This window comes from Sus scrofa, chromosome 1 (genome assembly GCF_054392235.1).
Source record: "Sus scrofa isolate SSC_HxYL_T2T_F1_AM1 chromosome 1, Sscrofa_HxYL_maternal_Yorkshire_Landrace_v2.0, whole genome shotgun sequence".
Taxonomy (NCBI): domain Eukaryota; kingdom Metazoa; phylum Chordata; class Mammalia; order Artiodactyla; family Suidae; genus Sus; species Sus scrofa.
The window spans coordinates 231,645,023-231,657,173 of NC_139383.1; positions in this window are offsets into that span (position 1 = coordinate 231,645,023).

Genomic DNA, 12,151 nt, shown 5'->3' on the forward strand with positions numbered 1-12,151 from the left:
CCATATGCTGCAAAAGCAGCTGTAAAAAGGGGGAAAAAATTTCCTAACAACAGAAAACAAAAAGGAGTCAGTTGACTTTGAAACCGAGCTTATAAGAAAATAGCAGTTATTTGGATTCAGGGCTGGACTGGGCCAGAGCCACAGATAGCTAGAAGGCACGCCTGCTGGAATGTGGGCCACTGGGCAATGCGAGGAACAAAATCTAGTCCAAACCCCCTGTGGGGGTGACATATAATCCATTTTAAATCAAATTAAAGCCAAGTCAACAATAGCTGGTCAAACCAATGCCTGTTTCATCTTGTGCTCAGAATGAAGTCTTCAGATGCAAAGGGCTCTGAAATCCTGAGGTGGGGGAGTCTAGAAAACAGCTGAACTCATCCAAGCCCCAAAGCCTAGCCGTCTCAGTGCCAGCAAAGGCAAAGCCATCAGGGCCAGGCTCTGCAACACAGCTCTCAGCAAAGGAAGCCGATCCCTACCAACCAGCTTCATGACCCCTAGTGAGTGACTCCAGTGACTCTAGGCCTTCTTTCTGGGGTAAATGCACATACAGAGAAGGAATCGCTAAAACTGTGTGCAGTGCACTCCAGTTCATTTTTCAAATACACCAGTTCAAATACAGACAGCACCCATTTTTTAAATCTATAAAAACATGTATCTATAAAAATGAAATAAAATAGAAATAGAAAAAAAAAGGGATGTACCTGGTAGGGCTGTTATGAGCATAAACAGGTCAATATATGCATCCAGTAAGAGGTAAAATAAAGGTCAGTTACCATTATCAGGAAGAAAAAGATGAGACATAGAAACAAAGTGTCTATGGCATCTGCTCTGCAGGATGGCTATCAGCCATCAAGAGCCAGCAGATGTACCCACAAATCACATCCTCTGAGCAGTCTGAAGGACAGGATGTAGGACCTGGGGGCTAAAAGGGGCTCCATGGGCCACCCCTTGTCTCTAGGGTAGTCCCTTTTGGCTCACTCTATGCATTTCTCGGCACCTCCTCAGGCATACAGAAACTGTAGTTCCCAGCCTCTTGCCCTTAAGTGAGGCCTTGAGACTGGATCCTGCCAAAGAAATAGGAGCAGAGGAGTGGCCCTCAAAAGCCCCAGAGCAATCTCTTTTCCTGCCACAAAAGCTATGTGTTGAGATGGCTGAGCCACAGAAAAGGAGGAAATGGGATCCTTGTGTCAGAACCTACAGGGCTGCCAAACCCATGTCTGCATGGGCTTGAACTTTTCATGTGAAGCTTGTCTGTTACTTCGGCATAGCTTAGACTAAGCTGACTGATATGGCCCTCAACCCTGAAGGGCTTGAAGGCAGCCTGGGGCACCTCAACGTATGTTCAGTCGGGTTATATGAGCGCAGGGAATGTTTTTGCTTTTAGAGGGAATTTGATCAATGAGGTGTGGTGACACTGGTTAGCTTTCAGGCTGGCCAGAATTCACAGGCTGTTTGTAGCATATGTCATTTGCTCGGATAAACAAGATCTTTCAAGACATTAGGCCCACGGTGACATGAGGGTGATAAAACACAACTTTTCATACCAAAAAAAAAAGGAAAAAAAAGTTGGAAAACATGGATTTGTTTCCCTCTCATTTTAGAGAAAAAAAACCAACTCGAGAAAGACAAATACCATATGATATCATGTAAATGTGGAATCTAAAATATGATACAAATAACACATCAACAAAACAGAAAAAAATTCACAGATTTAGAGAACAGATTTGTGGTTGCCAAGGGGGAGGTGGGGTGGAAGCAGAACTGGGAGTTTGGGATTAGCAAACTAGGCAAACTCTTTTTTTTTTTTGTCTTTTGTCTTTTGTCTTTTGTCCTTTTAGGGCCACACCCATGGCATGTGGAGGTTCCCAGGCTAGGGGTCTAATCGGAGCTGTAGCCACCAGCCTATGCCAGAGCCACAGCAATGCCAGATCCGAGCCACGTCTGTGACCTACACCACAGCTCATGGCAATGCCGGATCCTTAACCCACTGAGCAAGGCCAGGGATCGAACCCACAACCTCATGGTTCCTAGTCGGATTCGTTTCCGCTGCACCATGACGGGAACTCCCAAACTAGGCAAACTCTTACGGAGGATGAATAAACAACAAGGTCCTACTGTACAGCACAGGGAACTATATTCAATCCCCTGTGACAGTCTATAATGGAAAATAATATAAGAATACATATATGCATATACATATACAAATGGATCACTCTGCAGTACAGAAAAAAGCTAACACATTGTAAATCAAATGTACTTCAATAAAACTTAAAAATATTAAAAAAAAAAAACAGACCCAGAAGGAGTTTTGAGAACTTGCCCACATCACACCTAAGCCCTTCAGAGGAGAGGGTAAGAGATAAGTAGCCCCCACACCTTAGATCCACCTGATCAGGGTCAGTGGTCACTCTGGGTTTTCAGGACCAGAGAAAATGCCTCCCTGCTCAAGGGCAAAATGTAGAAAACTAAATGCTCTGGATGAGCCTACCCCAAACTCAGCTCCAAGAGGCATAAATGAGTGAGGCCAAGGCAGGCACCACCCCGTGTTTCCAGGCAATATTGTCAGAACTCCCGCTTTTTCCAGAACAGCCTCAAACCTTGTTAGATGTGAGTTCTCTCCATTTTAAATGTTGGCAATCATAAAAAACAATAACTCTATACTAGTCAAATGAAATACATGTGAGGGCTAGATGAGGCCCTCAGCCCAAGAGAAAACCTTGGCTCTCCTGTTTCCTTGACTGTGGGGGTATGACCATGGCCATGGCCACAGTCAGGCTGCAAAAGCATTGTTCTCCTGGTAGAGTTGCCAGATTTAGCAAATAAAAACTCAGGACCCCTAGTTAAATGGAACTTCAGACAATCAACAAGTAATTTTTTAGTACAAGTATGTATAGACAATCCTTATTTTGAAGAATACATTAAAGAATACTTATGGAATATTGCCTGGGATCTACTTATACATACTGGACAAATAGTTACACACATGTGCACTTAGATACACAGAGATACTGATACAAATTTGGCCTGGGACATACTTATTCAGAGTATTCACTGTTTACCTGACAGTCACTGTTTACCTGTCATTCAGGTTCAACTGGCTTGCTGCATCCAGCTCCTGACCAAGGCAGCTCATTGGTGAGCTCTACTTTCTTCAGCCTCAATTGGTCGGGAAATCTGGAAAACAACTGTGTTTGAAGCCAGCTAGGCTCAGAGTAAATCACCAAAGCTCTGTAGTGTGAAAGGCTGCCCAGGTCAGTGCAGGAAGGCATGAACGTAATCCCTCCCTCAGAGAGATGCACTCCGTGGGCAAGAGGGGCCTGGACCACTACAAGTGGCTGTCTGGCTAGGCACCCCTACACAGGCTGGTCCCCCCCTCCTTCGGGGGGATCCCTCAGGCTACAGTGAAAATACATGTTACTCTCCCCATACTTTTGACCCACCTGGAGATCTGGCCTACTGCCCATGGGTTGATTCTCTGCAGGCTGCACTGGCATCCATAGCCCATTGCTGTCTCTTCCACAAGGACTGCAAGCAGGATGCTTGGCATCCCAGAGCACAGGTATGCTCACCTGCACTGCCCTCTGAAGGCTCAACCTTCCCACAGGTCCTGGTGGAGGCCGACTGTGGTGTGCAGAGCTCTGCTGGGGTTGCACCTGGTCTTCTCCCCCGAACCCTCTGTAAGAGGGAGGCCAGCCCAGAAACCACAGTCCTCCTTACTGTGGACGTCCTGTCTGAGACTGTCCATCATCAGGAAGGAAAGGCTGTTCCTCCATGCTCTCATGTTGAGTAACTGGGGGGTCTGCAAATTAAACTCACAAAAGACAGATTAACAGGAGAGAAAGGCACACAATTTTCATTACTATTTACACACATGTGGGTTCACAGAAAAAAAGGAAACTCAGAGAAGTGGTTAGACACAAGGAATTTTATATCTTTTTAACAAAGGAAAGGGTTTGAGCTTCAGAAGACCATAAGTTGTGGGGAAGTGACTAGGAGAGGTCTGGAGGGAACCAGTGGAAGTTATGGCTATTTTAGGAAGGCTGTAGATGTAAACTCATCTTGGTTCTGGCTCCCCATCACCAATGACAAGAGTCACTCTTCTCTCCCTGGCACAGGGCAGGTACCTCCTTCAAAGGGAAATTGATGCCCTGTGTTTAGGCAGATATGAGGAGGGCAGAGAACTCCTCCTGCATCTGTTCATTCTTGGTCACCTTCAGCTCCCCTTAATCCTTGTGCCAAAGTGGCATATTTGGGGGTGGCATATTCTGATTCCCTCACATAGTCTGCACTAGGTGGGGCAGTGGTGGATATTCCTATTGGCCAGGAAGCCAAGCAGAGGCCCCAAGTACTGCCACCACCAAATACTTGTGCACAGACTGTGGACCTCCTACAACTAAGCCGTCTGACAGGTCTGACCCACACAACTAAACCTGGAGGAAGTCCTGCTCTCCCTTCTCCCTGCCAAGAAAATCTCCACCTTCACTGCCTCTTTCCCCTCTCCTTCCTCCCACCCCACAAGGAGCCCCCTCTCAGGCAACTGGGTCCTTCACCCACATTTCAAAACCCTCACGACTGGGTCCAACTCCAAGTTTGGGGGACAGGGGGAAATTCTCCTTGAGTCATTTTTCCTGTAGTTGATCAAACCAATCAGTAACTGCGAAGGTAAATAATTGTTCTCTCACCCCAAGCCCTGTGAGGGTGATTTATTTAACGTTACTTCTGAACCCTGATGTTAACCACCCCCCACCCAGGAGCCTCATTACAGTGATTTGGACAAATTCACATGTGCTTTTACCCTGAGAGGGTACTGGAGTCAGCCGGGTTAGTACTATAACGATGAGCGATCTCTCCTCAAACATTATGGTGAGTAGATTTGTCTTTCCCCCCTCACTGGAGGCTGGATTGGGCTCTAGAAGCCTGTTCTCCAGACAGAAGCAGGTTTGGGTGGTTTTCGTTGCCACTGTAATTGCTAGCAGGAGAAGAGGACATCTCCTCCCAGAGGTGTTGACTGGGAAGGTTTGGGGGCAATCTGGTATCTGGATTATTGACCAACCTCTCCCAGCACTCCAAATCGGGTGATTCATAGATGGCAATTGAAAAAGATTTGGATTAAATGATCTTCCTCATTTTCTACTACTTGTCTGGTAGGTTAAATAAAGCTGTGACTTAAAATTATAGTTCCTGGGTTTCCCTGGTAGCTTCACGGGTTAAGGATATGGCATTGTCACTGCTGTGGCTGGGGTCACAGCTGTGGCACAGGATCAATCCCTGGCCTGGGAATTTCTGCCTGCCACAGGCATGGCCAAAATAACCCACTGTACTTCCTTCTTGATGGATTTAGACAATTCATATTTGAGTTTAGTCCAGGAGACATATTGTTATCTGTTTACCAGCAATCTCTTCTTCAGGAATCTCTGTGGCCAACAGCACAACCATCAATGACACCAAAACTCACTCATTGGGGAGTTCACTCCTTAGTCGGCAGGGGCTTCTCAGGAATCCCTGCAGGTCCAGGGTCACAGGGGTGCTGGGTGTGAATGCCTTGGTCCATATTCACAACTGTCCTGGAGGACAGATCCTAGAACTTGAGTGAAACAGAACTTAGCAAATATACCTTTGAAATATACTCACACCTTTCCTGTTTAGCCAAGGAATTAATTAGCAAAGAGCAGAGGGAAAATGCCGGCTTCATCCACTTTACTCCCTCTGCCCTCCAGGGGGCAGCAGAGGCGGGAAGAACACTCCTTAACGTGGGTGGCTCCTCACGGTCTGTCCAGCTGTACTGACAGACTCACTGAATGAAAGGGAGGACGGGAGGGCTCTGGTTGCTTGAACGCCCAGGATTCTGCAGCCATGGCTGCATTTCCCACTTGTGATTGAGGTATCTCCAGAGCCTGGAGAAAACCAAGGGGCTGGGCAAAGAAAGGGACAGGGCTTCTGAAACACCCTGTGAACTCCTAGCCGACAGAACGACCCAAACTGCTGAGACTGAAACCCACATCTACACTTCCAGGTAGTGCCCTTGGGCAGGTTACCTCTTTGCTTCTTTATCTACCGAAGGGGAATAGTAATACTACCCTCCTCATGTGATTGATGAGAGATGAAATGAACTAATAAATGTTAATCACATAAAAGGGCTAGCTAGACAAAGTAGATCCTTTATAAGAGTCGCACATAACTCCAAACCTTTTTTGGAAAATGCCAGATTCTGGGTAGCACTGATTTAAAAAAAGCAAAAACAAAAACAAAAAACATGCAGGAGAGGGGCCCAAATGCAACAGATCGCCATATATTATTTATTTATTTATCTTGGCCACACCTGTAGCATGTGGATGTTTCTGGGCCAGGAATTGAACTTGCACCACAGCAGCGACTGGGAGTCACTGCAGTGACAATACTGGGTCCTTAACCCACTGCACCACAAGGGAATTCCAGCACTGATTTTTCATAATTTGCATTTGGATTGGGCCGAAATAGATCTTTTCAATATTTAATAACATCTAACAGGTGTTTTAAACTGATAATTTGAATAAGTCCATTGGACTAATAAGATTTTGTCTACAGGTATAAACACAAATATATAGAACATGTATTTGTATCTATTTCTGACAGATACGTACAGGGTACTTTGGCAAATACAATATTCCATTTAATAGGGGAGTTAGGTATGCATTGTGCCCAATTGCCGGTTTTCAAAACTCTCCATATAATAAAATATCTTTAATACTGAGCCACATTAGACATAATGTTTCGTGAAGGGTCAGGGTCTGCAGGGAACCACAGCTATTACTGTACTGGAGATATTTGGCAGGCTGGGTCATAGAGCTCTCTTGGAGACAGGAAACTGCATAGCTCAGTGTTTGCTGCAGGCATTTTCATTCATTCATCAGCTTTGTTTTCCATACACTGTTGTCTGCTCAGGTAGCCCCCAGTGACATCTGCCTGCCTGGTTGCTAGTGGCCTGAGCTGGTTTTAGAGCAGGAACAATCCTTAGAAACATACTAAAGTCAGGACAGCAGCCTGAGATAACAGGTGCAAGCAGTAGGTGCTCCATAAAGGCTAGTTCTCCTGCCTCCCTTTCCAATATCTCCCTGCATTTCTCATTCAACTCCAGTGAGTGAGATTTGCTCAACACTGTGGGTGAACTGAAACCACTTTCTATTTTTTCAAAAGGGCTGAGGGAGATGGAGTGCTAAGATTTATCAATGGCTTTCTTAATTATCTGTATACTATGAGCCATTTCCTGGCAACTCATTTGCTCTTTTTCCTTCTCCCTATCTTTCCCCAGAGTCCTGCTACACTTTATCATGTTTTTGTGCACAACAGAAAAAGGTACCTCCTGAAATAAAAAGGCACCCTCTTTGACCTGGCAAATTAGAAAAGAACACTCATTCTGGATCTGTGCCTTACTGGCTGAGCCCCTTGGTGCAAAACACAAAAGACACAACCACCCCCAGCAGCCAATGTCACCCAGTGTCGTCCCCCCACCCCCTGTGTGGAGAGCCAGTGGTCTTCTGGTGGAAACAGAGCCCACTTGTATCACCAAAGCAGCCTTGGGGCTATAAAGAGCTGAGTCCCAAGTCAAACTCACCTGCTCTCCCTCTGCAGAAGCCATCACACATTTGGTTCCACCAAATCAGAGATTCCATCTTTCCCCAAAAGGACCTTCCACAGACCTTTGGAATCTTTCACTGAAATCACAGTGTAAGTGTGAGGTCACAGCTAAAACCACCAGGCAGGGACTCAGGTCTTCCGGAGGGATAATTTTTCTCAACAGCTACTAAGTTTACTTTTGGTTAAAACCAGTGGCTTTGTCTATGGGCTATATGAAACGCTTGACACAGCCTAACAATCCCAGCAAACTCTCAGAATCCAATTACTAAGTAAACTCCATTGTAATTCAAGGAAAAACCACTATCCTCGCTATTTATCCTTCACACTGAAATAGTAAATGATACTGTGGGAACAATGAAGCCCACCACTGAAGAGACCATCAGCAAAAGGCAAAATTGCTTCTTTACGACTCTTCTGCCCTCTAAGATTGGAATTTGGGGAGGATGCATTCAGAAATGATTTCCCCCCTCCCCAGTAATGACAACATTCAGTACCCCATAAGAAATGAAATTGAAGCATTGATCTTATTCGTCAAATACAGGATAGCTTCAGTATTAAAATTAACATATAAATTTAGCATCCATCTTATTTTCAACTCACTTCTGCTGAGTAAATGCACATATAAAGAATGAATCACTGAAACAGTATGCAGTGAAATCAAGTTCATTTTTCAAATACACCAGTTCAAATGCAGTCAGCGCCTGTTTTCTGGGCACCCAACAAATGTTCCTGAGATGCCTCCTCCCATCGCCTCCTGCCGATCCAGCCACAGGGCACCCTGAGGTCCTTTGGAAGACAAGTCCCTGAAGAGCAAAGCCCATGATATATAAGTCCTACACTGCACATCCCTTCCTCTGGTCCTAGTCTTTTAATAATTTTTAATGTTCTTAGGCTCTAAGAAGCCGGCCAATTAACTGTAAGAGCCTAGTCCAGGGGTCCAGAATCAGTGCCCCTTTCCCCTGGTACCTGTCACCTTCCCAGGTTGCTCTACATTAATTTCAACCACAGCCATGTGCCTGGCTAAAAATGCCTTGCTTCTCAAGACATTTGTGAAACTCCTTTTGTCTTTTCCATCATCAAGAGTGTTGGTATTTCACAGTGAGCTCTCACTCACACGTGTTAGAATAGCTATTACCGGAATAATTACAAGATTACCAGAGATTACAATAGCTGGTGAGGAGTAGAGAAAGGGGAGCCCATGTGCATTGTTTGTGGGAATGTAAACTGGTGCAGCTACTATGGTAAACAGGATGGAGGTTCCTCAAAAAATTAAAAACAGAGCTACCACATGATCCAGCAATTCCACTGCTGGGAACATATCCAAAGGAAATGAAAACACTGTCTCAAAGAGAGATCTGCACTGCCTGTTCATAGCAGCATTATTCACAAGATATGGAAACAACCTAAGTGTCCAATCAACAAAGAAAATGTTACATCCTGGAGTTCCCTCGTGGCTCAGCGGTTAACGAACCCTATTAGGATCCATGAGGATGTGGGTTCGATCCCTGGTCTTGCTCAGTGGGTTAAGAATCCGGCATTGCCGTGAGTTATGATGCGGCTCGGATCCTGCGCTGCTTTGGCTGTGGTGTAGGCTGGCAGCTATAGCTCTGATTCAAACCCTGGCCTGGGAACTTCCATATACCACGGATGCAGCCCTAAAAAGAAAAAAAAAAGAAAAAAGAAAATTTTACATCCTAAGTGAACCAAGCCAGTCACAAAAAGACAAGCACTATATGATCTCACTTATATGTGGAATCTAAAAAAGCCCAGCTCGTAGAAACAGAAAGTAGACTGGTAGTTACTAGGAGCTGAGGGGCGGGGGGAAGTGGAGAGCTGTTGGTCCAAGTGTACAAAGGTCCAGTTGTAAGATGAGTAAGTCCTGGGAAATCTAATGTACAGCATGGTGATGAGTTAGCAATACTGTACCATATGCTTGGAAGTTGCTAAGATAGATTTTAAATGTTCTCACCACACACAAAAAAGTAATTACGTGAGGTGATGGATGTGTTAACTAACATTAGTATGGTAATCATCTTGCAATGTATACATATACCAAATCATCACACTGTACATCTTAAACAATGCTATATGCCAATAATGTCTCAGTAGAGCCAGAAGGAGGTAACGGTTTGTTGCTATTTCTTAAAACTCAAAGCTCCAGGGCAACACCCATTGCTAGGTGGGTCAGCAAGCCAGGAATCACAAAACAACTGAAAAACTGGCAACACTGCCCACAGGAGAAAGGGTAGCACATTTGTGCTAATATCTGGTCTTTTACTAACTAGAAGCTTCCTGAAATAGGCATTTCTGATCCAAAATGTGTACTCAATCTAATCATTAACACTGACACTGACAGTTACTTGAACTAGCTCTAGGGCATGAAGCAAGACTGTGTACATGGTGAAGTCACAGGGAAGCAGATGGGAGTGAAGGGGGGGTTAGAAATCCCAGCATCACAGTTTGCATCCCTTAGCTCATTCACATGGCAGAGATCCTAAGAAGGAAATCCAAGGATGTAATGCAGAGTCAGGTGGTTCTCACATTGTAGTGAGTTGAAGAACTACCTGGAGAGGATGGTGAAAATGTAGGTTCTTGGGCAACCAGGGATTCTCAACTCAATGCATGGGGCCCAGGAATCTAAACTAGAAATTAAGTGTTGGGGTTCCTGGACCACACTTTGAGACAAACTGCCGAAAAACAACATAACATACCCAACCACCCTCACATCTCAGATGTGCAAAGCATTTACCCTAAACCAGTAGGTCCTTTCTAGAAGGGGAGAGAGGCCATGTGGTTTCTTTTCCTATTCATTAATGTTTTGGTGGGGAGGTCATTTTTGGCTACCCCATGGCATATAGAGCTCCCAGGCCAGGGATCAGATCAGAGCTACAGTTGTGACCTAAGCTGCAGCTTCAGCAACACTGGATCCCTAACCCACTGTGCTGGGCCAGGGATCAAACCCGTGTCCCAGTGGCTACCAGGACACTGCCGATTCTGTTGCGTCACAGCAGGAACTCCTAATATGTATTAACTTTCTATAAGCCTGGTCTGACTCAACTGCAAGTGTACAGCCAAGGACCCAGATATTTTGTGTGTGACAGATGGGATTTAACTAAGAGGTGGCTGATGCTGTTTTTTTCTTTTCATCCAGATGTTCAGTGTCCCGAGTGCCCATGGGCAGGAGTGTTCATTTCCCTTGAAATCTACACACCACTGTGGCAGGATGGTCTTTGAGAGCTGAGCTAGAATCTAAGAGGCTTTGCCACTTCAACCAGAGGAGCCTCAGCTGTCAAAACTGCAGAGGAAGCAAAAGTGAATGCAGGACAAAGGATCTTAACAGCCAATTTCTCCCTCTGACCACTGACCACACCTACCACACCGAAGCAAACATTTCTTGCTTCAGAAGAGTTACTGAGGATCAAACATACCTGCAGTAGCCCATGAATAAGCTCTCTTTCAGATCATTCCATGTTGCTGGCCATTGCAAAAAGAAGGCAAAGACTGATGATCTGTGGGCAAAATCAAGCTGTCAGGATCTCGTATCTTAAGCCAAGTTTTGCTCAATCCCGGTCATTCTACCTGAAGACGGGACAGACTGCAGCACTGTCGTCACATATGGGATCTGTTATCATTGTTGCTTATTAGATAAATGCAGATAAACTTTTGAGATGAAGATGCCTTTGTTTTTTTTTTGTTTGTTTGTTTGTTTGTTTGTTTTTTGTCTTTTGTTGTTGTTGTTGTTGCTATTTCTTGGGCCGCTCCTGCGGCATATGGAGGTTCCCAGGCTAGGGGTTGAATCGGAGCTGTAGCCACCGGCCTACGCCAGAGCCACAGCAACGCGGGATCCGAGCCGCGTCTGCAACCTACACCACAGCTCAGGGCAACGCCGGATCGTTAACCCACTGAGCAAGGGCAGGGACCGAACCCGAAACCTCATGGTTCCTAGTCGGATTCGTTAACCACTGCGCCACGACGGGAACTCCTGAAGATGCCTTTGAAAGTACATTGGTGCTAGGTAGGCCCAGACTTTAGTCCTTCACCACCACATAAAATGTCTTGGACATGTGTCTTTTGAATCAGGGGTTACATTATTCTCCTCTCCAGCCCCTCTATTTCTTCCTTTATGCAAACTGTTTAAATAGAACTCTAACAACAAATCATTTCCTTTTTTAAACTCTGGTATGTAATCACATCAATTAAGTACACATTAGTCCAACTAATATAAGGAATGTTTCCCCTAGTATAAGGATTTCTCATTCCAAAGGTGCCCAATAGAAATACAAATGAGATTTTATTTAAAATACCTGTTTTTCTCCTGGGACCCAGGCAAGGCCGAGGGGCAGCTGACATCAGCCCCTATCCCCTGCCGAGGAAGCATCTCAGGCCAAGAGGATCTACCCTTCTCCCTCCCAGACTGAAGAACATTTGGAGACTTATTCTTGCCCTGGGAGCTCTCTCTGCATCCTTGTCATGTAGAGGCTTTTATTTATTTTCTTATTTACTTTCCCTTCCACGTTCATAAGTTTATTGTCTGACC